Source organism: Tachypleus tridentatus, chromosome 1 (assembly GCF_004210375.1).
Source record: "Tachypleus tridentatus isolate NWPU-2018 chromosome 1, ASM421037v1, whole genome shotgun sequence".
Classification (NCBI taxonomy): Eukaryota; Metazoa; Arthropoda; class Merostomata; order Xiphosura; family Limulidae; genus Tachypleus; species Tachypleus tridentatus.
Window position 1 is genome coordinate 149,386,518 of NC_134825.1, and position 26,149 is coordinate 149,412,666.

Sequence of the window (26,149 nt, forward strand, 5' to 3'; positions counted from 1 at the left end):
CTGAACAAATTCCCATTTTCAGCTATGGTGACATTATGACAATCAACCATACGTTTCGGTTAAGACTAGGGGTAGATGCACATTAAGAGACGGGTGTTTCTGAATAGCTTGTTTTTTTAATCATCATTCGTAAGTTCTTGAACTTTTGATTTGGTTTGGTTTGAATTTCGCGCAAAGCTACACGAGGGCTATCTGCGCTAGCCGTTCCTAATTTAGCGCTGTTAGGCTAGAGAGAAGGCACCTAGTCATCATCACCCACGATTAACTCTTGGGATACTTTTTCACTAACGAAAAGTGGGATTAACCGTCACATTATAACGTCCCCCACGGCTGAAAAGGGGAGCATTTTTGGTATGATGGGGATTCGAACCTGCGACCCTCAGATTACGAGTCGAGCACCTTAACCACCTGGCCATGCCAGGCCTGAACTTTAGGAGTCTCTGACCTGGTATTTCAGCCTCCGTGTCATACACCGTTCAAATTGAAAGTACCCATGTTGATACCGTAAGATAAACAAGAATGTCAGATGACATTTTGAAAAGTTGCTTTAAACAAAAGTGTAAGAATGCATTCTTCTTTAAAGTATTTTTTTTTTTGTAAATTATATATAAGAAACGAACTGTTATTTAATAATTTACAAATATCAATAATGATATAGTGGTTGAAAGTATAGACGTTGCACGAGATGTTTTGTTCTGGTTCCTGTTTCTAATCATGACTTATGAATATTTTTGTAACATGCTGTAAACGAATCCCAATTCCTTTAATTGTCTTAACCCTAACATTACTCAAGCCTTTATTAAGTACGACATACATTCATTAAAGAGATAGATTAACACTGTAACTTTAGATTACCATAGATTTACCATATGTAATATCATCAATCAATAGACTTTATATTATATTATTATATTATACTCTACAGCCTAACGTTAGGCCTTCTTAAAAACTCTGATAAGTTTTTAATATTTTGTTGTACAAAATATCTGCCAAAGCGTATTTACATCTGCTTCTTGCTTACATCAGTTGAAACGAAGTGCGAACGTGTGCGCATTTAGATAGTAAGGTACGTGCGCATTTTCAGGACGGACAAGGGAAACTGAACGTTGTTGTAATAGATTACAAATGCAGGTTTGTAGAAAGCCGTTCCAGTCTAACTAACGTTTCTTATTACAATTTCAGATACGTTGACGAAGGCAGTGATTTTTGACGAAATTGCTAAAATAATTAATTTTATCATCCAGTCTGTTTTATAAGATAATGTTGTAAATACACACAAACATATATATATATATATGTATTAACAAATAAAAGAAGAGTCGAGTTGAATTTATAAATTTCAATGACGTTCTAATACTGTGCGTATACAATCCATATACGCACAGAAGTGTTATTTCATAACTTTTAACACATGCCAATTTATGTAAACTCTGCTAACAAGTTTTTACAGATGGGTCGTCTTGAGGCTAAAGGGCCTCAGTTTATCTCTTGTATCGTCTTATTGGGATGGTTTGATTTACACAAAGTACGAGCTGGACAGACTTTGATAAATGGTACGTTCTAAAAGTGAAGACAAATCTAAACCATTGTACATCATCAACACTGCTAGGCTTTATGTCTCTTATAGGACGTCTAATGGTAATTTTTTTGTTATTGTTTTGACACATCAGTAAAAAAATAGTGAGATTTTAGAATAATAATACTATTACTGGTTTAGCACCATAGTCCTTCATTCTCCACCGTAGAACTAAGACTACGCTAATATATTTATTATGCCTGTTTTTTTAAGGTAAAAAATATTAAACTAAAGAGACAGGCGAATTTTATGGAGAACTTCGAAGTTTATACCTTTTCATAGAATGCACTGAACAATGGAAAATACTGTGTTGTTTTTTTAAAATAAAGATCCGTATAAGCACACATTTATAGCAAATTTAGTAAAGGGTAATAGGTGTGTCTAAGTTGAAAAATCGAAATTACGAAAATATATGAGTCTTTCATATGCAACTGGCACCCACGTAAGTCTCAATTACTGTCGCCAGACCATTTTTTTCTAATGTGCTTGAGACTCTCATTGACCATTGTATTAAACTAGTTTCAAATAAATAGGTCCGGCATGGCCAGGTGGATAAGGCACTCGATTCGTAATCCGAGGGTCGCTGGTTCGAATTCCCGTCACAGCAAACATTCTCGCCCTTTCAGCCGTGGGGGTATTTTAACGTAACGGTCAATCCCACTATTCGTTGGTAAAAGAGTAGCCCAAGAGTTGGCGATGGGTGGTAATGACTAGCTGCCTTCCCTTTAGTCTTAAACTGCTAAATTGTATAGCTTTGCGCGAAATTTAAACCAATCATATGAATGCAAGTCATACCTTAGTAAGGAAAATCACTTAGCAGCTCAATCTGAAATTTATTTTAATCGTTTCATTATAAAAAAAAACGTTTCGGTGTATCGAGTCAAAGAAGTAAAAATGAAAAATCGGATAGATCTGATCTTCTTTCGTTTGCTTTTTTTTTTTTTTATTGCACACTTCCCACCCTTAAGAGGCTCAGCGGCAAGTCTAGTGGGCTTATAACGTTACAAATCGGGTTTCGATGCTCTTGGTGGGCACGCCATCTACACTCCGTTGTGTGATTTTGTGTTTTACAAAAAAACTACATTTTCTATAGCACTTTGAACTTAAGTTTCGGTTTTTGACAGCACAGCATATGCAATTCTGATTGATAACTCAATATTAAACACTTTGGTCATTTTGATGATATAATACATAAAGATAAAAATGATTTATAAGTTTCTAATATCTCCATTTTGACACTTTATATATCATATCAGTCATCTCTACATTAAGAGTGTAATAACTCGTATCCTTGTGTTCTCGCGAGTTCGAGCTCATGAACATCACTTCCGCGACGTTTCCTGGTATCGAGATTGTGTTTTAACAGATGAAGCTACGATTCATACTAGCTCGATTTTATTGCCATAAATCAATCGATTATGTTCATATAAATACTCTATCAAAAGCACCAATTGTAGCTCTGCATCCAGAAAGCCATGAAGCTTTTCAATGTCCGACTTCCTAAATCACCACAACAAAAGGAAGAGTAAATGGACAGCTCTTTCAACCAGGCTAGTTATATTTTTTCATGCATAAGTGTGTGTCTATATATATATATATATATGTTTCCATCTTAAGAAGCTTTCTGCTGGTCTAGAAGCCTGACCCCGACTACGGTTGGCTGCACTGTGATATGACGTCTCAGTGAAAGTGTGAATTAAGTAAGCAAGGACGTATACAGTTTGTCATTCACGCTCGGTGGTTTGACAGCTCGGTTCGCAGCTTCCATGCTGGGACCTTAGCCCATCAGGCAGTGATTGAGTGAGCTTCGAGAGAGATTCCTCTACATCAAATGATTGTCCTGACTTCACAAACTAAGTTGTGCTTGATCAATAAGACAGAGATACTTATGAAAATTGCCACAATTGAATTGTTTAATGTTTTCAGACTCTTTCCAAAGATAATTTTCAGATTTTTGAGAACAGTTGCCTCAGAAAAGAGCTGTGTTGAGGGCTATAACATAAATAACTGGTGCTTATGATTTACACGTGTATGTTCTTATTATAGAATCCTTTTATTTGTAGGACATATTTACATGTTAAAACCACTTATCGTGAGAGAAAACATTGCTGTTAAAATCGAGGGAAGGCACTCACGCAAACCTTTGAGATACTCTAATCGAATAGGATTTGACTCTCACTCTTATAATATATCAACGGCTTCAAAGTGCGTAACACGATTTTACAGCAAAGGGATGCGAACCAAGGATCCTGACAACTAACCATTACGCCACACTTAACATAAAACCATAAGAGAACGAATATTTCACTTCAGGTCGAATTAGTTTGTTTATTCACTCGAACGATACCGTGTCTCATGCAAAAAATGGGTTAAACAGTTAGGTCAAAGGTTCGTATTATTCGGGTGCAAAATTCCCTAATTTTGAACTGTGAAGACAACAAGATGGGAAAACTCCGCCGCCTGAAGGCGTTACTCTAAAATAACGGGATATTTTTTCACTGTTACACTTTACCCACAACTGAAAGTGAATTGTGCTTATTATCATTGCGTGATACATACCCTGGATCTTCATTCCCATGTGTTAACCACTATATCACGTTCAGACCACTTCAGATTTTCATAACATCCGTAGAAGAAAGTATACAAAGCATAATTTGGACAGCAATGTTTGACACTAGAATAAGGCCCTTAGCCAGTCGATTAGTGGAAAGCTTGAGATATTATAATGACAATATTCGGGATTGGATCGCTGCGAGAGCTAAAACACATCACAGATAATTTTGGTTTAACAACACAAAAATATTGAAACTTAAAACATGTGATTGGGTCACTTAAGTATAACTGTTATATAATCTCCATCTTTGTGGTTATAAAATCGGACTTATCAGCGGGTTCGACATGGCCAGGTGGTTAAGGAACTCGACTCGTAATCCGAGGGTCATGGGTTTGAATCCCCGTCACACCAAACATGCTAGCTCTTTCAGCCGCGGGGGCGTTATAATGTTATGCTCAATTCCACTATTCGTTGGTAAAAGAGTAGCCCAAGAGTTGGCGGTGGGTAGTGATGATTAGCTGCCTTCTCTCTGCAAAATTAAGGACGGCTAGTGCAGATAGCCCTTGTTTAGCTTTGCGCGAAATAAAAAACAAACAAACCCCATCAGCAACTCATACTAACTTAAGTTTAGGTTTTTAAAATAAATATATTAATGTTGCTTTATTACAGAAAAAAATAAGAAAATGTCCAGATTTCTACATAAAACTAGCATTATTATACAAAACTTTGCCTCACCGTTTAGAACAAAATACACATCATAACTAAATGAGGGTCGGGACTCCCCCTAAGAAAAAAAAAGAGAGATAAGAAAGTAATGTCAGTGTCAGTAAATGTGACTTCGATCAAATTTCACAGGTAGGAAAGTAAGTCCTGATACAACCATTATGCACCCACTAGCCCAGTATTTTGGACTGGTTTTTGAATTACTTTAATTTTCCTAAAATATCGAACACTTATGTTTTTACACTTTTCTTTTTAAGTATTGTGTAATATGAAAAGAAGACAGTTAGTTACACTGCCTGAATCTAACACTTATGTTTTTACACTTTTTTTTAAGTATTATGTAATATGAAAAGAAGAGAGTTAGTTACACTGCTCGAATCTAACACTTATGTTTTTACACTTTTCTTTTTAAGTATTGTGTAATATGAAAAGAAGAGAGTTAGTTACACTGCTCGAATCTAACACTTATGTTTTTACACTTTTCTTTTTAAGTATTGTGTAATATGAAAAGAAGAGAGTTAGTTACACTGCCTGAATCTAACACTTTTGTTTTTACACTTTTCTTTTCCTGAATCTAACACTTATGTTTTTACACTTTTCTTTTTAAGTATTGTGTAATATGAAAAGAAGACAGTTAGTTACACTGCCTGAATCTAACACTTATGTTTTTACACTTTTTTTTAAGTATTATGTAATATGAAAAGAAGAGAGTTAGTTACACTGCTCGAATCTAACACTTATGTTTTTACACTTTTCTTTTTCAGTATTGTGTAATATGAAAAGAAGAGAGTTAGTTACACTGCTCGAATCTAACACTTATGTTTTTACACTTTTCTTTTTAAGTATTGTGTAATATCAAAAGAAGAGAGTTAGTTACACTGCTCGAATCTAACACTTACGTTTTTACACTTTTCTTTTTAAGTGTTGTGTAATATGAAAAGAAGAGAGTTAGTTACACTGCTCGAATCTAACACTTATGTTTTTACACTTTTTTTTTAAGTATTATGTAATATGAAAAGAAGAGAGTTAGTTACACTGCTCGAATCTAACACTTATGTTTTTACACTTTTCTTTTTAAGTATTGTGTAATATGAAAAGAAGAGAGTTAGTTACACTGCTCGAATCTCTTTCTCCTCACTTCAAAACGCCATCTATTATACAGTTGGTGTCATATTATTTAACGTTTTAGTATGTAATTAATTTAAGCTTTTTTAATTACTGTTAGCTAGTATGTTTTATAATACAGCTAAAAGTAGGCTATGTTTAAGTGTTTTTTCCCTCTAGATCTGTTGCGTATTTCTTCAGTGCAATTCTTCTTATAGCTGTCTTCGAAATAAACTGAGCTCTTCAGAGTTACTTTACTTGCAGCCATGTCTTCTAAATAACTTAATTAGCTCTTCAGAGTTACTTTACTTGCAGCCATGTCTTCTAAATAACTTAATTAGCTCTTTAGTGTTACTTTACTTGCAGCCATGTCTTCTAAATAACTTAATTAGCTCTTCAGAGTTACTTTACTTACGCTCTTTCGTCTGGTGGTGATAGTGATAGTTTGTCTGAAGATCTGTCTTACGTTATTTTACTTGTAGTTATATGCATAAAAACGATAATGCGCTTGATTAATAACGAGTCCATCAGTGTGTTTACTTTAATTGTATGCCTAAGTATGATAATGCGTTTATCGATGCTATACAACTTGAGTGTATCTGCATTCAATATGAGCTTATCAATGGTTTGTTAGTTGAAGCTGTTTGGGTTTATCAGTGTTAAGTTAATTATAGCTAAATTCATGAGTGGAACTTATTCCGCCTCTCTGCTTTCTAAAAGACCGGGCATGCTAAGTATTTGACACACTCGAACTGTGGATCCGAAGATTCTTGGTTTGCGATCTATTGTCGTAAAAACGCGCTTCCACTCTAGTACTGTGGAAGCGTTATAAGGATGGCAGTCAAAGCCCAAGATTAGGCGGCAGATGGTATTAACTAGTTGTCTTCCTTCTTATCTATTAGTTGAAAATTAGGGACGGCTATGCATTGGGAGTCGTTTGAATATTTTTGAAGTGAAAATTCTAGAACATACAAAAAACATCGCTCGATATTTAGTTTTCAGTTTTTTCCTAGAACAGGATTTTTACAGGCAAACATACGATATTTGTAAATATATTTGATCAGTAGTTTAGGTAACTGAAATACTGTTCAGGATTAGACTCGAATTTTGCTAAATAGTAACTTCTAGTTATTAACAAATCATAACACAACCTCCTGAATAGCAAAACTATACCTTCTAGTTCTTAACAAAATCATAACGCAGCCTACTGAATAGCAACACTATACCTTCTAGTTCTTAACAAAATCATGATACAGTCTGCTGAATAGCAACACTATACCTTCTAGTTCTTAACAAAATCATAACGCAGCCTGCTGAATAGCAACACTATAACTTCTAGTTCTTAACAAAATCATGATACAGTCTGCTGAATAGCAACACTATACCTTCTAGTTCTTAACAAAATCATGATACAGTCTGCTGAATAGCAACACTATACCTTCTAGTTCCTAACAAAATCATGATACAGTCTGCTGAATAGCAACACTATACCTTCTAGTTCTTAACAAAATCATAACGCAGCCTGCTGAGTAGCAACACTATAACTTCTAGTTCTTAACAAAATCATGATACAGTCTGCTGAATAGCAACACTATACCTTCTAGTTCTTAACAAAATTATGATACAGTCTGCTGAATAGCAACACTATACCTTCTAGTTCTTAACAAAATCATGATACAGTCTGCTGAATAGCAACACTATCACCTTCTAGTTCTTAACAAAATCATGATACAGTCTGCTGAATAGCAACACTATACCTTCTAGTTCTTAAAAAAATTATGATACAGTCTGCTGAATAGCAACACTATACCTTCTAGTTCTTAACAAAATCATGATACAGTCTGCTGAATAGCAACACTATCACCTTCTAGTTCTTAACAAAATCATGATACAGTCTGCTGAATAGCAACACTATCACCTTCTAGTTCTCAACAAAATCATAACGCAGCCTCCTGAATAGCAACACTATACCTTCTAGTTCTTAACAAAATTATGATACAGTCTGCTGAATAGCAACACTATACCTTCTAGTTCTTAACAAAATCATGATACAGTCTGCTGAATAGCAACACTATCACCTTCTAGTTCTTAACAAAATCATGATACAGTCTGCTGAATAGCACCACTATACCTTCTAGTTCTTAACAAAATCATGATACAGTCTGCTGAATAGCAACACTCTCACCCTCTAGCTCCTAACAAAATCATAACGCAGCCTGCTGAATAGCAACACTGTACCTTCTAGTTCTTAACAAAATCATAACACAGCTTTAAGCAGATACACTGCTGTAATCAATCCATGGCAAAAAGGTTCAAAGTTTTGAAAAACACGTAGTTGGAAAATAAAAGTTTTCACAGTACAATTGAGTGGTTAACATTGCATACGGGAATTAAAAACGAATGGTTAGAACAGGCAGGAAGAGTGGTATACAGATTCAGTTTTAATATATCCAGTAAGATGTTCATGAAACGTATTTCAGGGTAATTATTATAGTTTCTAAAAGCAAAATGAGTCACTTTTGAAGCATACGTAAAGTCGTATTTCGTATAGGAGCTACCATATGAAGAGTGATCTGCAGTTTGGTACGCTATAAGAGTGATGGTAAAATCATACTGTTTTAAACAATGCGAATCCAGAGTTGGCGTGGTGGTCATATAACAGTTAGCTGCCTTTATTCTAGTCTGTAAGATGAAAATTGAAGGGTTAAGTATAGGTAGTCAGTCAGTTCTGTGTAACTTTATTCAAAATTCTCAAACAAATAAACGAACAATGTTTCTAGTTTTGAACTACAAACACGGAAACATATATAATGGAAAAGTTGGTGATCCGGAGATTAAAAAATAGGTAAATACGAAAAACAGTATAACGGCTTTGAGGTATAAATATAGACAGTTGGAAAAGACACGTAGATGAAACCGGAATAATGAAAAAAAATAACAGGAGCAGTGAAACTTTATATTCTTGTATTTCTACGTAAACCTGGAGAATGTACTCAAAGCATTACTCGTTTTTAATTTCCTGTCTTAAAAATTGTGCCACTTGTTGACTTATGTAAACAAGCTAAAATAGTATAACGTAGGAAACTCGATACGCTATCCTTTGTTTTTAATACTTTCACAAAACCTAAAGTATCTGTTTCTAAGTATTTATATTGACAGTGGTGGAATAAGACATTCGGATCAGTAGAAAAAAAATATTATATTCACTGTGACATAGCAAGACCCGATAAAAAAACACGTTAATACAGCACAACGATAAATGTAGTAATACACAGCAATGCACATTACGTTAGAGATTACGTACGAAATGCCAGTGCATGTCGACAAAAAAAAAAAAAAGACGGCAAATTAACTGAAAACCGAAATAAAAAAGAAAGTTCTAAGACTGATCAAAAATAAGATGGTCCATATCTTGTCGTTCCTTGAGTATTGAGAGTTTCTATATAACAACACAAATTTAGGGACCTGAGTCAGCGGAAAGGAGGGCTAATATCCGTGGTTGTAAGTGATGTAGTAACAAACCCCTTTGTTCTCTGAAGAACAACTTTGTTAAACCATGACATCCAAATGATTCCTGTCATCATCCGTTGCTCATTAGTAGTGGCAGACTTCACTCGAGATGTCAGCTACGATTTAAACTCCTATCGAAGAATATTCTAATTTAGTTCCTGGTGTTTAACGGATTTACTATTTTAGTAACTTAAAATAAACACTTTTGTTAATCGGATTTGCTCAGAATAGAATCTTATTTTTTTTTATATGTGAATATTTCGTATTACCCTGGGTGAATGTGATGTTATCGGCTATTTCAACTTGTTTAAGGTTGTGGGGAGGGTTAGTGATAAAGAGAATCTCTGAACAAAAGAGAATTTTCTCATTTAAAAGCTGAGTCCGAAATTAACGTTCTTTATTTGGCAAATGCATTACGGTAGAAATTGTGAACATGTAGTGAAAGGTAGATATATGTTGATGCCACTAAGTTCAAAGTTACGAAACTAGATTTTTAGTGTTGAAAGTCTTGTCGCTGAATTATCGAAGGTTGGGAACCTAAGTATGAGTGTGTGTGATAGCTTCGACTAATAGACAGAGTTACTAATTTTTTACAACTTAGCGATCTTTTTGGTTTTACTGTCGGCCCGGCATGGTCAGGTGGGTTAAGGCGTTCGACTCGTAATCTGAGGGTCGGGGGTTCAAATCCCGTCGCACCAAACATGCTCGCCCTTTCAGCCGTGGGGGCGTTATAATGTGACGGTCAATCCCACTATTCGTTGGTAAAAGAGTAGCCCAAGAGTTGGCGGTGGGTGATGATGACTAGCTGCCTTCCCTCTAGTCTTACACTGCTAAATTAACAAACAAGTTTAACTGTCTGATCCACTGAATATTTTATACAAGAAAACTTACTAACTTTGACTGTCAAATAATATGCAATATTTTAGTTTTCTTGTGATATATTTCCAACTTCGTTTATTCTATGTTGTAAGACAGTATTGTTCTCGTCCACACAAGATTACGTTAGTGCCCGTATTATGGAGTATTACTTTGTAATAGTGAGATTATGGAGGGTATACTTCCATTGTTGTCAGTCATTACAGTGTAATATTTCTTTACAGTAAAGCCGTAGCTTTATTGTTGTATGCTATTTATTGATGGCAATGTATTGTCTTTCTGAGATAAGATTCAAATTTGGATTATAATTATGGAGTTCTAATTCAATGTAATTTTCATTTAAATAAGAGAACCTTCCAGCTTTTACCAGTGTGTAACATTTATTATGCTATAATTCTCATCTAACTCGGGTGACTTTAAACCACTGATCTTATATTAGATAGCGTTATAGTTATGGGTGATTTTAAACTTCTGATCTTAGACTATATTTGGTATAGTTAGTATTTAACTAGAGTGACTTTTAACTTCCGATCCGAGATTATACATTGTCATAGTTATCGTCTAACTAGAATGATATTAAACGTCTGATTTGAGATTATGTAGGGATGTGTGTGTTTTCCTTATGGCAAAGCCACATCGGTCTATCTACTGAGTCCAACGCGGGGAATCGAACCCTTGAGTTTAGAGTTGTGAATTTGTAGAGTTACTGCTGTACCAGCGGAGGATATATTGTAATATGCTTGTCGTACAACTAAGGGACATGGACTCCTCATACAAGAGTATAGAGAGACGTAGTTATATCTAACGAGGGTGACATTAAACTTCTCATTTGAGACTATATAGTCACGTAATTATATCTCTAGAGTTACGTTACACTTGTGAGACTACTTAATAATGTAGTTATATCTAACTAGAGTAATGTTATACTTCTCATCTGATACTATATAGTAACGTAATTATATCTCTAGAGTGATGTTACATTTGTGAGATTACTTAATAATGTAGTTATATCTAACTAGAGTAATGTTATACTTCTCATCTGATACTATATAGTAACGTAATTATATCTCTAGAGTGATGTTACACTTGTGAGATTACTTAATAATGTAGTTATATCTAACTAGAGTAATGTTATACTTCTCATCTGATACTATATAGTAATGTAGTTATATCTCTAGAGTGACGTTACACTTGTGAGACTACTTAATAATGTAGTTATATCTAACTAGAGTAATGTTATACTTCTCATCTGATACTATATAGTAACGTAATTATATCTCTAGAGTGATGTTACATTTGTGAGATTACTTAATAATGTAGTTATATCTAACTAGAGTAATGTTATACTTCTCATCTGATACTATATAGTAATGTAATTATATCTCTAGAGTGATGTTACACTTGTGAGATTACTTAATAATGTAGTTATATCTGACTAGAGTAATGTTATACTTCTCATCTGATACTATATAGTAATGTAGTTATATCTCTAGAGTTACGTTACATTTGTGAGACTACTTAATAATGTAGTTATATCTAACTAGAGTAATGTTATACTTCTCATCTGATACTATATAGTAACGTAATTATATCTCTAGAGTGATGTTACATTTGTGAGATTACTTAATAATGTAGTTATATCTAACTAGAGTAATGTTATACTTCTCATCTGATACTATATAGTAACGTAATTATATCTCTAGAGTGATGTTACACTTGTGAGATTACTTAATAATGTAGTTATATCTAACTAGAGTAATGTTATACTTCTCATCTGATACTATATAGTAACGTAATTATATCTCTAGAGTGATGTTACACTTGTGAGATTACTTAATAATGTAGTTATATCTAACTAGAGTAATGTTATACTTCTCATCTGATACTATATAGTAATGTAATTATATCTCTAGAGTTACGTTACATTTGTGAGACTACTTAATAATGTAGTTATATCTAACTAGAGTAATGTTATACTTCTCATCTGATACTATATAGTAATGTAATTATATCTCTAGAGTGATGTTACACTTGTGAGACTACTTAATAATGTAGTTATATCTAACTAGAGTAATGTTATACTTCTCATCTGATACTATATAGTAACGTAATTATATCTCTAGAGTTACGTTACACTTGTGAGATTACTTAATAATGTAGTTATATCTAACTAGAGTAATGTTATACTTCTCATCTGATACTATATAGTAACGTAATTATATCTCTAGAGTTACGTTACACTTGTGAGATTACTTAATAATGTAGTTATATCTAACTAGAGTAATGTTATACTTCTCATCTGATACTATATAGTAATGTAATTATATCTCTAGAGTTACGTTACACTTGTGAGATTACTTAATAATGTAGTTATATCTAACTAGAGTAATGTTATACTTCTCATCTGATACTATATAGTAATGTAATTATATCTCTAAAGTGACGTTACACTTGTGAGATTACTTAATAATGTAGTTATATCTAACTAGAGTAATGTTATACTTCTCATCTGATACTATATAGTAATGTAATTATATCTCTAGAGTGACGTTACACTTGTGAGATTACTTAATAATGTAGTTATATCTAACTAGAGTAATGTTATACTTCTCATCTGATACTATATAGTAACGTAATTATATTTCTAGAGTGATGTTACATTTGTGAGACTACTTAATAATGTAGTTATATCTAACTAGAGTAATGTTATACTTCTCATCTGATACTATATAGTAACGTAATTATATCTCTAGAGTTACGTTACACTTGTGAGATTACTTAATAATGTAGTTATATCTAACTAGAGTAATGTTATACTTCTCATCTGATACTATATAGTAACGTAATTATATCTCTAGAGTTACGTTACACTTGTGAGATTACTTAATAATGTAGTTATATCTAACTAGAGTAATGTTATACTTCTCATCTGATACTATATAGTAATGTAATTATATCTCTAGAGTTACGTTACACTTGTGAGATTACTTAATAATGTAGTTATATCTAACTAGAGTAATGTTATACTTCTCATCTGATACTATATAGTAATGTAATTATATCTCTAGAGTTACGTTACATTTGTGAGATTACTTAATAATGTAGTTATATCTAACTAGAGTAATGTTATACTTCTCATCTGATACTATATAGTAACGTAATTATATTTCTAGAGTGATGTTACATTTGTGAGACTACTTAATAATGTAGTTATATCTAACTAGAGTAATGTTATACTTCTCATCTGATACTATATAGTAACGTAATTATATCTCTAGAGTTACGTTACACTTGTGAGATTACTTAATAATGTAGTTATATCTAACTAGAGTAATGTTATACTTCTCATCTGATACTATATAGTAATGTAATTATATCTCTAGAGTTACGTTACACTTGTGAGATTACTTAATAATGTAGTTATATCTAACTAGAGTAATGTTATACTTCTCATCTGATACTATATAGTAATGTAGTTATCGGCCAACTTCGGCAAAGTGTTTGCTTTTGCTGTTAAATACAACAAAATAATACAGTTCTCATCTTATTGAGGTGACGTATTAACTTCTGCTATAAGATACCACATAGTGATATATTTCTTGTCTAACTAGAATGACGTACTAGCTTCTGTTGTTAGATACCACATAGTGATGTATTTCTTGTCCAATTAGAGTGATGTACTCACTTTAATTGTTAGATACCACATAGTGATGTATTTCTCGTGGAACAATAAGCCAAACATTTATCTATTATTAGTAGTCCAAGTATAATTTTATTTTTTAATAATTCACCGACACCCTCATCATCATACGTATTTTTAAATAATTAAACTGTTTTATGATATTTCAAAATAGTAACGTCAGGTATATATGTGCAAACTGGACAGAGTATACAGTTTTACGTTATGAGATACAGACGCAAACACGCACATATGGCAAATAATTAATTCTACCAACAACATAACTTCAACGGTGTTCAGTGAGAGAACTAATTATTTTAGACTACCAGTTTTTCGGAGACCGTCGAGCTATAATTATTATAGATGTTAGTTGTTTTAGAAATTTACATTGTTACACTAAATTACGTCAGCGTTAGTCAATCTGTGATTCAGAGTCTGCGGGCTTCTTTCAGGTGGTCCGTAAAATAGTTACCTAATTAGGGAAAGGAAGTGTCTGTAAAGAAAAGAAATGAAAAACACATTCAGGTGGAACGCAAGTAACAAAGTTTGAAAAAACAACAACATTGTATTACGTGATACGGTTCGCTAGTGGTGTTACTCACATCCAACCAAAACGGTTTCGAACAAAGAAATATAGTAGAAACACTGAATTGTAAACTACATTCTTACAACGCTATCTAGTAGCAATCGATTAAAACTATTTCTGTTTATTTCCTCAAAAAAGGACTCAACACCTTCAGGAGGGTTCACGTCTTTTAATCTCTCGCACCACTATACAGAAGTAGATTGTCTGCCAGTCATTCAGTCAGTAGACGCTAAAATAAAGTCACATAATAGTCGCTTAACTACTGTCATGGCATTAATTAAATGTACGTATGCCATGAATCATAAGAAGAATTTTATATTCTGTAAGCTACAACATATGACATATGAACCTTAAAAGCAAAATATAAAAATATTTGCTACTTTTAATTTTGGTTTTGTTTACTGTTGAAACAGAACACCTTGAGATATCCTGCAGAAATATGGCTAATTTTGTTTTTAATATTGTTCGTGCTGTAATTACATTCTTAAAGAAATAACAGATAAACAAATAAATAAACGGAAAGTAACTCTTCTCAGGTAGACGAGTAGTAGGAACTAACATTTCATCTTTAAAATGTGTGACAGAGTAGAACCTAAGCAATATTGTCTCCTTAAAAGTTTAAATATTTACTAACTGTGCTTTGGTGATTGCAGCGCTCTGCGTCAAGTTTGGCATCTCGACCATCATTTTAATGGAACAAATCAGAAAATTCTATTTCTAAGGTCGTGTATTTCGGAATCACTCAAATAAAAGTTTATAGACACCAACACGAAGCATGAGCCGGCAGTTACTGGGAATGTGTAACACGCGTCATTTTGAAGGGTGTATCGCTATAGAAATTTAATTATAGCATATAACCCAAGAGGAGGTGGGGGAAGAAGGCTTCGTAAGAGGACGTTTTGAAGCACCATAAACCTTGAGAAGATATGAGTAAATATTCTGTTTTCTGAGCCATAATAATCAAGGAACTTTTATCTCTTGAAGAAACGCGTTTTAACGGCTACTTTCCACACAAGTTTGATAAGCGTGTCGCTTTTATTAGAACTTTAGAGCAAAGACGAAGAATCACTAACATATGGAACTTTATGGCGTTGTTGTTAAGTTAACCTCAGACAGTGTATAGATGTAAGATACCATTTTCTGCTCGCATCGTTTAATAATGCTGCATTGGATATCAAATATATATATATATATAAATTCTGTAGAGACATATGTTTATATTGGTATGGCTTTAAGCCAATTTTTATCATGATAAGTACTGCTTAAGACAAAGCAGAAACTCATTTTATGATAAAACTGCTTTAAAAACAACGTATGTCCTGATACTACTGTGTTGAACCAGTATTGACGGCAGCGCTTTAATTCAGTAATTCTAAAACTATTCTGAAATAGCATATTTTTACATAACACTGTTTTAAAAAACAACACAATTCTAACAGTACTGTAAATGTAAATCTAATGGTTTAGGGTTCGTGTCTCATTGCCACAAAATCTCGCTCGCACTTCAAGGCTGTGGGTGTTGTTGGCTAGTTGTATTTCCACCAGTCTATCAGTTTAAAAGTAGGATCTATTAATTCAGAGAGTTCACTTGTGTTGCTTTACGCGAGTATCCTCAGTAAACAAACTTTATGTTACCGTTTTGAACCACATTTTCTGATGGCACCACATCAATAAAGCACGGCTTCTTATAATACTAATTTAAAATAACATGCGTGTTGATTGTAGTGCTTTGAAATAAAAGATGATATTATATTGCTTTAACGTTGTAAAGCTTGTTAGTTCAAGTTTTATTGGACGAAATTGTGAATCATTACAATAATGGAAATGTTCATTCTCGTTTGCAAATTTGTTCTCTTCAATGTATTTTTTCGTTTTTGGCAAAACGAAGTGCAACAAAGAGAAATAAATATTTAAAACTTGCAGCTAAATTAAGTGTCCTTACATAACAAACACAGACACATAATAATGAACGCTCTTCACAGAGTTTGTTCAATGTTAGCTTTTCGTCGTCAGTGTGCGTCTGAAAAAACTAGAAAAAAACACAGTAGTTTTCAATAGTTATTCAATAAAACACCAGTTCCGGTAGTTTTAAATTCAAGGAGTATTTAAAAACAGATCTCAATATAAGTGACTCTCATGAAAAACAGTACAACTAAAACAACAAGAAAAGACTAACAGATGTTCATTGAAACAGTTTAATGACAATTTTCCTAAAAATAGTGATGAATAAATATGTAATCAACTTAATCCCTGGAATTAGAGCGTGTATTCAATATGATTGCCTTGGGGCTGTTTCCAACTGCATTTTGTCATTGCATGTGCTATTTCAATTAGAAACATTGCACTACTTGTAAGCAAAGGAGATTGAATACAGTTCTTTGTTGGTAAAAATGTTTGGATTTAGATAAATAGGTTCGCTAAATAGCTGTTGGACTTTTTCCTCTGGATGCCACAGTTCCTTGTCAGTTTTCTGAGTGCAAGAAAAGATCATTTTGACAATTTTCATTTCTCTAAAAAAAATGAAGGATATTTACTCAATCCAAATTAATTTACTATACAAGGTAAAATAACATCATACATGTATATAATATACCAACATAAACAAATAAAAAGATTAATATAAACCAAACAACAGATGCATAATCAAACACGTTCCTCTTTTTATGTATTTTTTCCGTGCATAATCGTACCTTCGAAATATTGATTTCAATCAGTCGACGGAACAAATGTCGTTTTTTTTTCCTCCGTGAAATTCTTCATGAAAAGAAACATTTTTGTTCCTAATAAGTTGTTTTTTTCCTGGATTGGCTCTTCAACACATAAGGAGACTGATGGATCGATATTGATATCAAAATGATATTTTATGAGTTGCAACAAATAAATATTTTTCTTGTAATGTACTCTTGAGGCATTTCTATATATAAATTTTTTTTCTACGGTTAACCTTTCAGGAGATATAGAGCATAGCAGACATTTCAATATTATGTATAGACTGATACACCAATGCTTTGTTTTATTTTAATTATGTCACTTGAATTAATGCAATGTAATAAGAATATAGCCTCATTTTATGAAAAATATTTAATAAAAAACCGACTTTATGGTCAGTTATTTGAAACAAATTCAAAATAATGGTGAACTCGTTTCAAAAATTGTCGAAATTTTTTCAAATGGGTGTTATAAATAACAAGTAGAATTTATATATTTACATGGCACTACACGGTTTCGCTATCCCTGTACACTGTCTTGGCAACAAATAGTTTCATTAGCTCAGTCAGGCCTTTAAAACACTGATTCATTCTCAGCTTGGAAGTGCCCACAAGTCTCTTTATCTCATTGTATGGAACGTTAATAATAAATGTATTAATAAGTAAGTAAGTGAGGACATGGCTCTTTAATCTAGAAACGCATCATGAAACAGAGTGTAGAAGGGTGATAGTTATTTGATTATGTCTTATTGAACAGATTTAACTGAAGGGAAGACTGAATCCAGTTTACTTTGATGTAGAGAATGTTCCGGCACTATATTCCCTATATAAGAACCTTACATATAGATGTACGGGTGGACATTGTTCTCATTACAAACTCTTGACTAGAGATTACTCAATTTTAGACTCCAATACGCGGATGTTTAGTGAGGATCACCTTTTTTGTGTGACCCAACAAGAGCTGGGTCAGGCTACTTTATTGGGAACATGAAGATTCTCCACCTTTTGTAACAGCTTTTATTTTTTTAAGTAGTACAACAGAAGAAATTATCTAGTTGTGAAACTGGATATTTGTTCATTAAATAAATACTTTCTTTTTCATGTAACCCAACATGAGCAGGATCAAATTATCTAGTTGTGAAACTGAGTACATTCCGCGCAAAGTGACATGAGAGCAACTGGATTACATTAAATAGTTTTGAATACTCCTGAGTTTAATAAAGTGTGTAATCAGATAACATTACTTAGCTGACAACACACTCACGTTCTGAAAAGACTTCCTTTTCGGAATAAATTTTAATAATAGAGAAATATAAGCACGAGTAGCAAGTTCGATAAGTTTACTGAAACCACCATGCACTTGCTATCTTCTTTAAAAGTTGTAGTATAGTATTATTTTATAAGGGCCCGGCATGGCCAAGCGTGTTAAGGCGTGCGACTCGTAATCTGAGGGTCGCGGGTTCGCATCCCGGTCGCGCCAAACATGCTCGCCCTTTCAGCCGTGGGGGCGTTATAATGTGACGGTCAATCCCACTATTCGTTGGTAAAAGAGTAGCCCAAGAGTTGGCGGTGGGTGGTGATGACTAGCTGCCTTCCCTCTAGTCTTACACTGCTAAATTAGGGACGGTTAGCACAGATAGCCCTCGAGTAGCTTTGTGCGAAATTCCAAAAAAACAAACAAACAAACATTATTTTATAAGTACTTTTTTCCACTAAACCTATCGTCGTTGATGAAGGGTAGAAAACATTATTTATTGATCTAGATTAGTTGAAGCCTAATTAATCCCTTATAAACTCAACTCTGGTTACTCGTTTCACCTTTAAATGTAAATAGAAAAGCTTTCACTTAAATACGATAGTTACAATATATTTATTTGGGTAGAAAACCCACAGAGGATGAATGTACCTAGTACAGGGGTTCGTCATTATTAAAGCTGTTCTATTTCGGTAAAGTTTATTTGTTTGTTGTTAAGCCTAAAGCTACACAATGGGCTATGTGTGCTGTATACAAACTTTTTTTTGTTTGTTTTTTAGCGTTACAAACCCTTCGAACTTACCGCTGTGCCATTGGCGGTAAGGAAGAATAGCAAGTTGTCTGCTGTACAAATAAATATACAAAAGTTTGAAGACCCGAGTGTACCAATGTTGTTAGTCAATCTTCCAGACAACAGATAGGAAGTTTTAAAGTCCAAGTTGCAATTCACCACTGAATACTGTTTTTACTTTGAGCATTGGCTGACGGCGTTATAGCTGTAACAGGGAATGCCGCCAGATGGTTACGAAAAGCTGTGTCAGTGATGAATGTTGACGGACTGTGTTCCGTCCGATCAGTTCCAAATCAGGAATGACCAGTGATACTCTTCAGGCCATACAACGTAAGAGATGTCTTTAAGGCTGGAAAAAAAAAAACATCTTTTTTCTTTAATAACATATAAATAAAAACTTTTTCTTAAAAGAAAACTAGATAGAATGGTGATAGTTGTTTTTAACAGGGTTGTTTGTTGACTAACAAACCTTGAGCAATTTAACTAAAAAGTAGAGACAGTTATAAGTATAAACGATATATAAAGTTACTGTGTCGATTGAACGGACTGGTAATTCGTCTTATTGTTGCATCACATGGATCATTTATTGTTTAATTCGTCCATGCATGGAGACGTTTAGTTTATTTTATGATAAACACATTTAATTTCATACCAGTCACGACTTACCTAACAGCACGCAAGCACCTATAACTGAGCTCTTTCGTTTAGTTGGCATCGAGTACAGAGAAGATCGAACAAAATCAAAATAATTAACGTACGTGTATGTTTTGTAAAGACAAAAATAAATGAACATGTGTACTATTTATCTCTGCAACGATAAATAGAAAAACACCGATCATTGCTAACATATCTTAACAAAAGCCACGTTTAGTGTGGATAGCCGGAGAATATTTAAAAAAACAATTTTCGGGTCTAACTTACGTTTTAACTCTGTTATCATGAATACCTTGTGGGGATTCATTTTCTGTTTAAGCATTGTTATCATGAATATCTAGTGTGGCTGCCTTCTATTTAAGCACTCTTGTCATGTACACCTAGCGGGACTACGCTATGCTCAAACACTCTCTGTATTCTTGCCTCATTTGTATAATTTCTCTGTATTTGAACACTTTCCCCCTATTTCTACCTAGTACATCTGCACTGTATCCAAACATTACTATAATGTTTTTATTAAAGGTTTTGTTGTATTTGAAAACTTTTTTTCATTTCCACCTAGTAATACTGCGTTATGTTTAACACTGTCCTTCTTTCGTGTTATCTTACAAGCATTTTGCACTGTACTTCAACACTTTCGTAGATTTTATGAAGCGGAACCGTACTGTATTCATACAGTGCCTTTATGTTTACCTGCCTGAAATTTTGTTTATTAAAACAATGTCCTTATATTTAACTAAAGCCCTTCGCCAATACAGTGGTATGTATACGGATTTACAACGCTAAAATCAGGGACTCGCTTCCCCTCGGTGAGCTCAGCAGATAGCTTGATGTGACTTTGCTATAAGAAAACGCATAAACATTTACCTAATATAATTATTTTGTTTGGAAATTTCGCACAAAGCTACTCGAGGGCTATCTGTGCTAGCCGTCCCTAATTTAGCAGTGTAAGACTAGAGGGAAGGCAGCTAGTCATCACCACCCACCGCCAACTCTTGGGCTACTCTTTACCAACGAATAATGGGATTGACCGTCACATTATACACCCCCACGGCTGGCCTAATATAATTAAGATATATCTAAATAATGTATTCATGTTTACTTAACAGAAATACGTTATATTTAAAAAAATTCTATATCTATCTAGCATGAATAAGTAGGGTTTCCTCATTTTTACCTGGCAGAAATAAGCTATATTTAAACATTATTTGCAAGTGTCTATTTTATCGGATTGGATTTTATTCAAACTTTGCTTTCAGGTTTATTCAAATAGCACTGAGTTTACTCAATGTACAGACATCAGGTACGTTATTTTAATGTTATTTACAGACTCTCAGCTTGTTGTTACAGTACATGTCGCCACGTTCTGCAGAATAGTTTCTATTGCGAAAGGCTCCGTCGTAAGGCTATCTTGTCAAAAAGCTCACCACTGCTCTCTGAATGATTTTCATTGGTCATCTGGTGTACTAGTACAATGGTTTCTCCTTTTTCTTAGTGCCCTTATCAGCATCCGGTCATACAGAAATTCATAGACGATTTGTCTTTGTTTGGAATAACATGCATACGTCTTTTTTACCAGTTTTAGGAATGTAACGGTTAAATTCGATATGTCGTAGAAAAATATCGTGTCTCTTTTCAGACAGAGATCCTTCATAATCATGCTGTATATTATTACCTGGAGAATGTGATCTTGATGTTCACGGATTCTCACTAGTTAAGAAATCACACTTGGCTTACAACTACTTGGTTGCGACTTACTGAAGCTCTCTTTCAAGATAGTCCTAGCTCCTCTAGTTGATCCATGGCGCTATGAGTTTCAGTGTTTTGAAAATTCTAAATCTATGATCTAAACACATATTTAAGAACTTAATGTATTTGCGTTATAAAGTGCTGTTACACACACTTCCCAAAGCGATCAGTGTTCGGTTCTGTCATACTAACTACAAGTTCAAATAATGAGAAAATATAGTTTTGATACACTTGTTCCACTAAGACATTGTATCAGTTGTTTTTGTTACACGACTCATTGATTTGCATATATAAAATCGTTTTAGTGTAACGTACTTAATTTTCTATTCCATTTTTCTTTTGACAAACAACAACAAAAAACTCTCTCAGTCATAACAAACCACTGTGTAAATCATCTATTTGTCTATTTTTCCATCAGTCCATCCATCAATCAATCCTTCCATTTACCTACCATATAACGGTTATTATATTATTGATTACATGAGTAGCAATAATTCTTTTCTTGCAATTTCGATAAATTAGAAATGGTTTACATGTGCGTTTTGTGGTAGTGTTATTTGAATGGTTTTCGATGTGTTATGATCACTGTTAATTGTTTGCTTTTACATGTACACTTTATGGAAAGCTGCTGCTTGAGTGATTCAACATGTACGTTTTCCCGATTCATATTACGCGTTTGCTTTATATGTACGTTTAGTAGTTTTTTTGTATAATCTATTTAAATAAGTCACAGATAGTGTTTTCTGAATTATTTACGTGAGTTTTACTTTTAGTAATATATTGTTTGTCTCATATATGTATACTCTTATAGTTAGTGTTCTCTGAATTATTTACGTGAGTTTTACTTTTAGTAATATATTGTTTGTCTTATATATGTATATTCTTATAGTTAGTGTTCTCTGAATTATTTACATGGATGTTTTACACACACTACTATTTGTTTCATTTACGTGTTAGTTTTATAGTTAATATTCTCTGGATGATTTATATGGATGTTTAACACTACCATTTGTTTGTTATACATGTTATTTTATAGGTAATGTTATTTGAAAGGATTTCATGGATGTGGTAAGAAAGCTGTCATTTGATTGTTTTACTGTGTTTTTCACAGGAAAGTGCTGTTTCAGTGGCTTTATAGGTACTTAAAGTGCTGTTTCAGTGGCTTTATAGGTACTTAAAGTGCTGTTTCAGTGGCTTTATAGGTACTTAAAGTGCTGTTTCAGTGGCTTTATAGGTACTTAAAGTGCTGTTTCAGTGGCTTTATAGGTACTTATTATTTGAATATTTTGGACATTCTTTTCATAGACAATGTCATGTGAATGTCTACGTATACGTGTTGTATACATTGCCATGCAAACGCACAGTTTGTTAGCGTGCAGATGGTATAAGCCTCAGTGGAACTAAAAAAAGTACATCGTACGAGATCCTCCCGAGAGAAAAACATACGAACAAAGATCTATAATTATATTTGGTATTTATCAAAAATATAGCTTATTCATGAAGTGACACGTGTTGAGTAACTTTGTCCATATGCTACTGTACACAGCAATGTTATATGTGATGTGCGTGTTGGACCTTGGTTTTTCGAGTCAGAACACTTACAAGGGTTTTTTAAATAAAATACTTTCCGAAGATGGAAAGCTACAAGTAAACAAGGTATTTACTAATTAAAGTAGAAACTATTCAGTGGGAAAAAAATCTGAATTTAGCCCATCTTGAAAAAAATAGTCTTTCTTTTCATTAAGTATTAAAAACGAACACATACAGACCTTTACTTTGACCAAATAAGTAAAAGACACCATAATATTAATGTGGACGGTGTGTGTTCGCTTTTAACGTTCAACTCTAATAATGATATATCTTGTTGACCTAAATTACGCTTAAAAAAGAAACCACAAGCACACACAGTTGATATATCAGTTTCATTTATAATATATCTGAAATTACAAACCATGGATTTTCACATTTATACTGTTAGAACTGTGCGAACGAATTAACATATTTGAACGAGTCAAATAAAGAGAGAAAAAGACGAGCCATGAATGAACACATGTTCACTAATACGGCCTCTATATGTATTGAATATACTTTTTATCCATTCCATAATCAGTGCATTGTCTCATATTCTTTCAAGTCGCATCAACGTACGCAAACGAGACTCGAAAAGTATTTTCTACAGGATATAGATTAACATTTTCTCTTGACCAATCCATGACTATTGTGGTTTATTATATGAAGTGTTCCATCATTATCTTAGAAGTATGACAATGGACGTTTTATCGAGTCAAGATTAAAGTTGATCTGATTGTGACTAAAACAAATTATTCTGAATAATTAAGATATTATCAAGCAGTAAAACCACCCTTACCCCTGGTAAATCAATACAATCTACATGTTTATTCATTTACATACCTCCCTTTACCCAACTGGGCTTTGACCAAAACAGTAATGTCCAACGAGTTTCCGCCCGATAAAGGCATAGAACCACCTTGACTCATATGTGAAGAGCACAGACACCCGATGATGTTTCTACCAGTTTGTTATCATCTCGAAAATGTTCAATTGATTATGCGGTCAACTGCGGGTCTGGAAGAGCTTTTATTGCCGCTTGGTCACTAATAAGCAATTCAGTTTCTGTCCTGAAAACCCTTTTGATTCCATGGGTAGTGGACTAGCTATTTTTAATAACCATGTTGTTTGTTTGTTTGCCTTTTGAATTTCGCGCAAAGCTGCGAGGACTATCTGCGCTAGCCATCCATAATTTAGCAACGTAAGACTAAGGGAAAGACAACTAGTCATCACCATCCACAGCCAACTGTTGGGGTACACTTTACCAACGAATAGTGGGATTGGCTATCACATTATAACGTCCCCACGGACCCGCGACCCTCACATTACGAAGAGAGCGTCCAAATCACCTGGTCATGCGAGGACTAATGACCATGTTGTACAGAGAACATTCATTACACAAAGTGGTTGAATTGGGACCATTAGAGTGTGGGGGCATAGAGCAGTTGTTTGACAGCAACGTGAACTGGACAATTTGTCCAGAACCTTCGGCCGTTACCAGTAGATATCAATATCGTATATGGAAACTATAGCAAATATTGAAGTAATAACCAAAACTGAAAATTAGCAAACGATAACACTTCATGAAGCGTTGGCTGCTCAGTATCAGCGATACTTGAAAAGTGGCCTGAACACCAATACCTTTTCACAACACGTATTTTAGTCATTAAAATTGAATTCGAGTGCAGTATCAGCACGGTTCGATGTTTGTTCCTTTGGTTTCTTTTCTATACAAATTGTATTCATTTATTCTTAAGATTAACTTAACGTAATTTAAGTTGGAAAATATGATATAAAATATATACTAATGTTTCTCTTTAACTTTAAAACAGTTATTTCTTTATACCTGTTTTTTACATTAAATTTTTTTATTTTACACAAGGTACAAGAATTATGATATTCGCCTGAGAGAAGTTAAGTCTCTTGGTTTATGTTGTTTAAGCTGTCGAATTATGATGTCTTCGTTAGTGATAGGTAGGATATTACATTACCGGCCAGCAAAAAAGTACGTGATTTAAACTATTACAAGTGTTTTTGTGAAGCAGTGTCATACCTACTTTTAACTGTGCAGTTATGATAGTTGAGCACAACGCGTATTTACTATGAAAACCACAACTGTTAACATTTGGTGTCGCTTTGGTGATAGAGACGATAAAAAATCGTTAAGATAAACATTATAAAACAAAAGAGAGAAACAAAAGCAGAAAACTGTAATGATGCAGTTTAGAAAGGTTACAACAGTTATAGAGGCCGCCTTATGTGCCTGTTTCACTGTTAAAAACTTTGTATCTCTCCTCCTGATGAACTGAATCTAACAAATTTTGTTTTTCGAATATTTGTTTTATTTATGTATGCAGTGGTATGTTTGATAATAATCTGAGACATTTTATGGGCTAGAAGAACCCTTAACAGATATCGAGAAACTCGTTCGAAGTAAATCTATGGCAGAGATGGCTGATGTGGGTATAAAATTAATTTTAAATACAAGTGAAAAGTGATTGAGTCGTCATCTGGTGGTGATTAAAGCAGGTCAAAACGTTGTTACTTGTATTTTTAATTGAAGTGTTTGTAAATGCCTATATCAGCCTTTTCTGTTATACGTTTAACTAGGTATTACAACATTGCATTGTTTTTCATTTGTAATAATATACATATGAAGTAATAGATATTCGCCACGATTAGTTGCCAGTTAAGTGTTCTTTGAACAAATATCTATATGTGACGATGAATCTTTGCCGGAATTAGCTGAATGTTTTCGCGGAAAATAATGGGATTTTCCACTGATTATCAAAGTATACGCAGATTGAATTTGGGTT

The 26,149-nt window shown here is 33.6% G+C and overlaps 1 protein-coding gene and 1 long non-coding RNA gene across 4 annotated transcripts in view; one reads left to right on the forward strand and one right to left on the reverse strand.

Moving 5' to 3' along the window:
• The window catches only part of LOC143226768 (uncharacterized), a 248,974-nt gene that overhangs the window by 118,300 nt on the left and 104,525 nt on the right, over window positions 1–26,149 (forward strand). The gene's annotated exons all lie outside the window — the stretch shown is intronic.
• The window catches only part of LOC143255825 (uncharacterized), a 35,635-nt gene continuing 26,293 nt past the window's right edge, over window positions 16,808–26,149 (reverse strand). The window contains exon 3 of the long non-coding RNA XR_013030889.1: window positions 16,808–17,118. This is a non-coding gene — a long non-coding RNA (uncharacterized LOC143255825). The remainder of the gene's footprint in view (window positions 17,119–26,149) is intronic.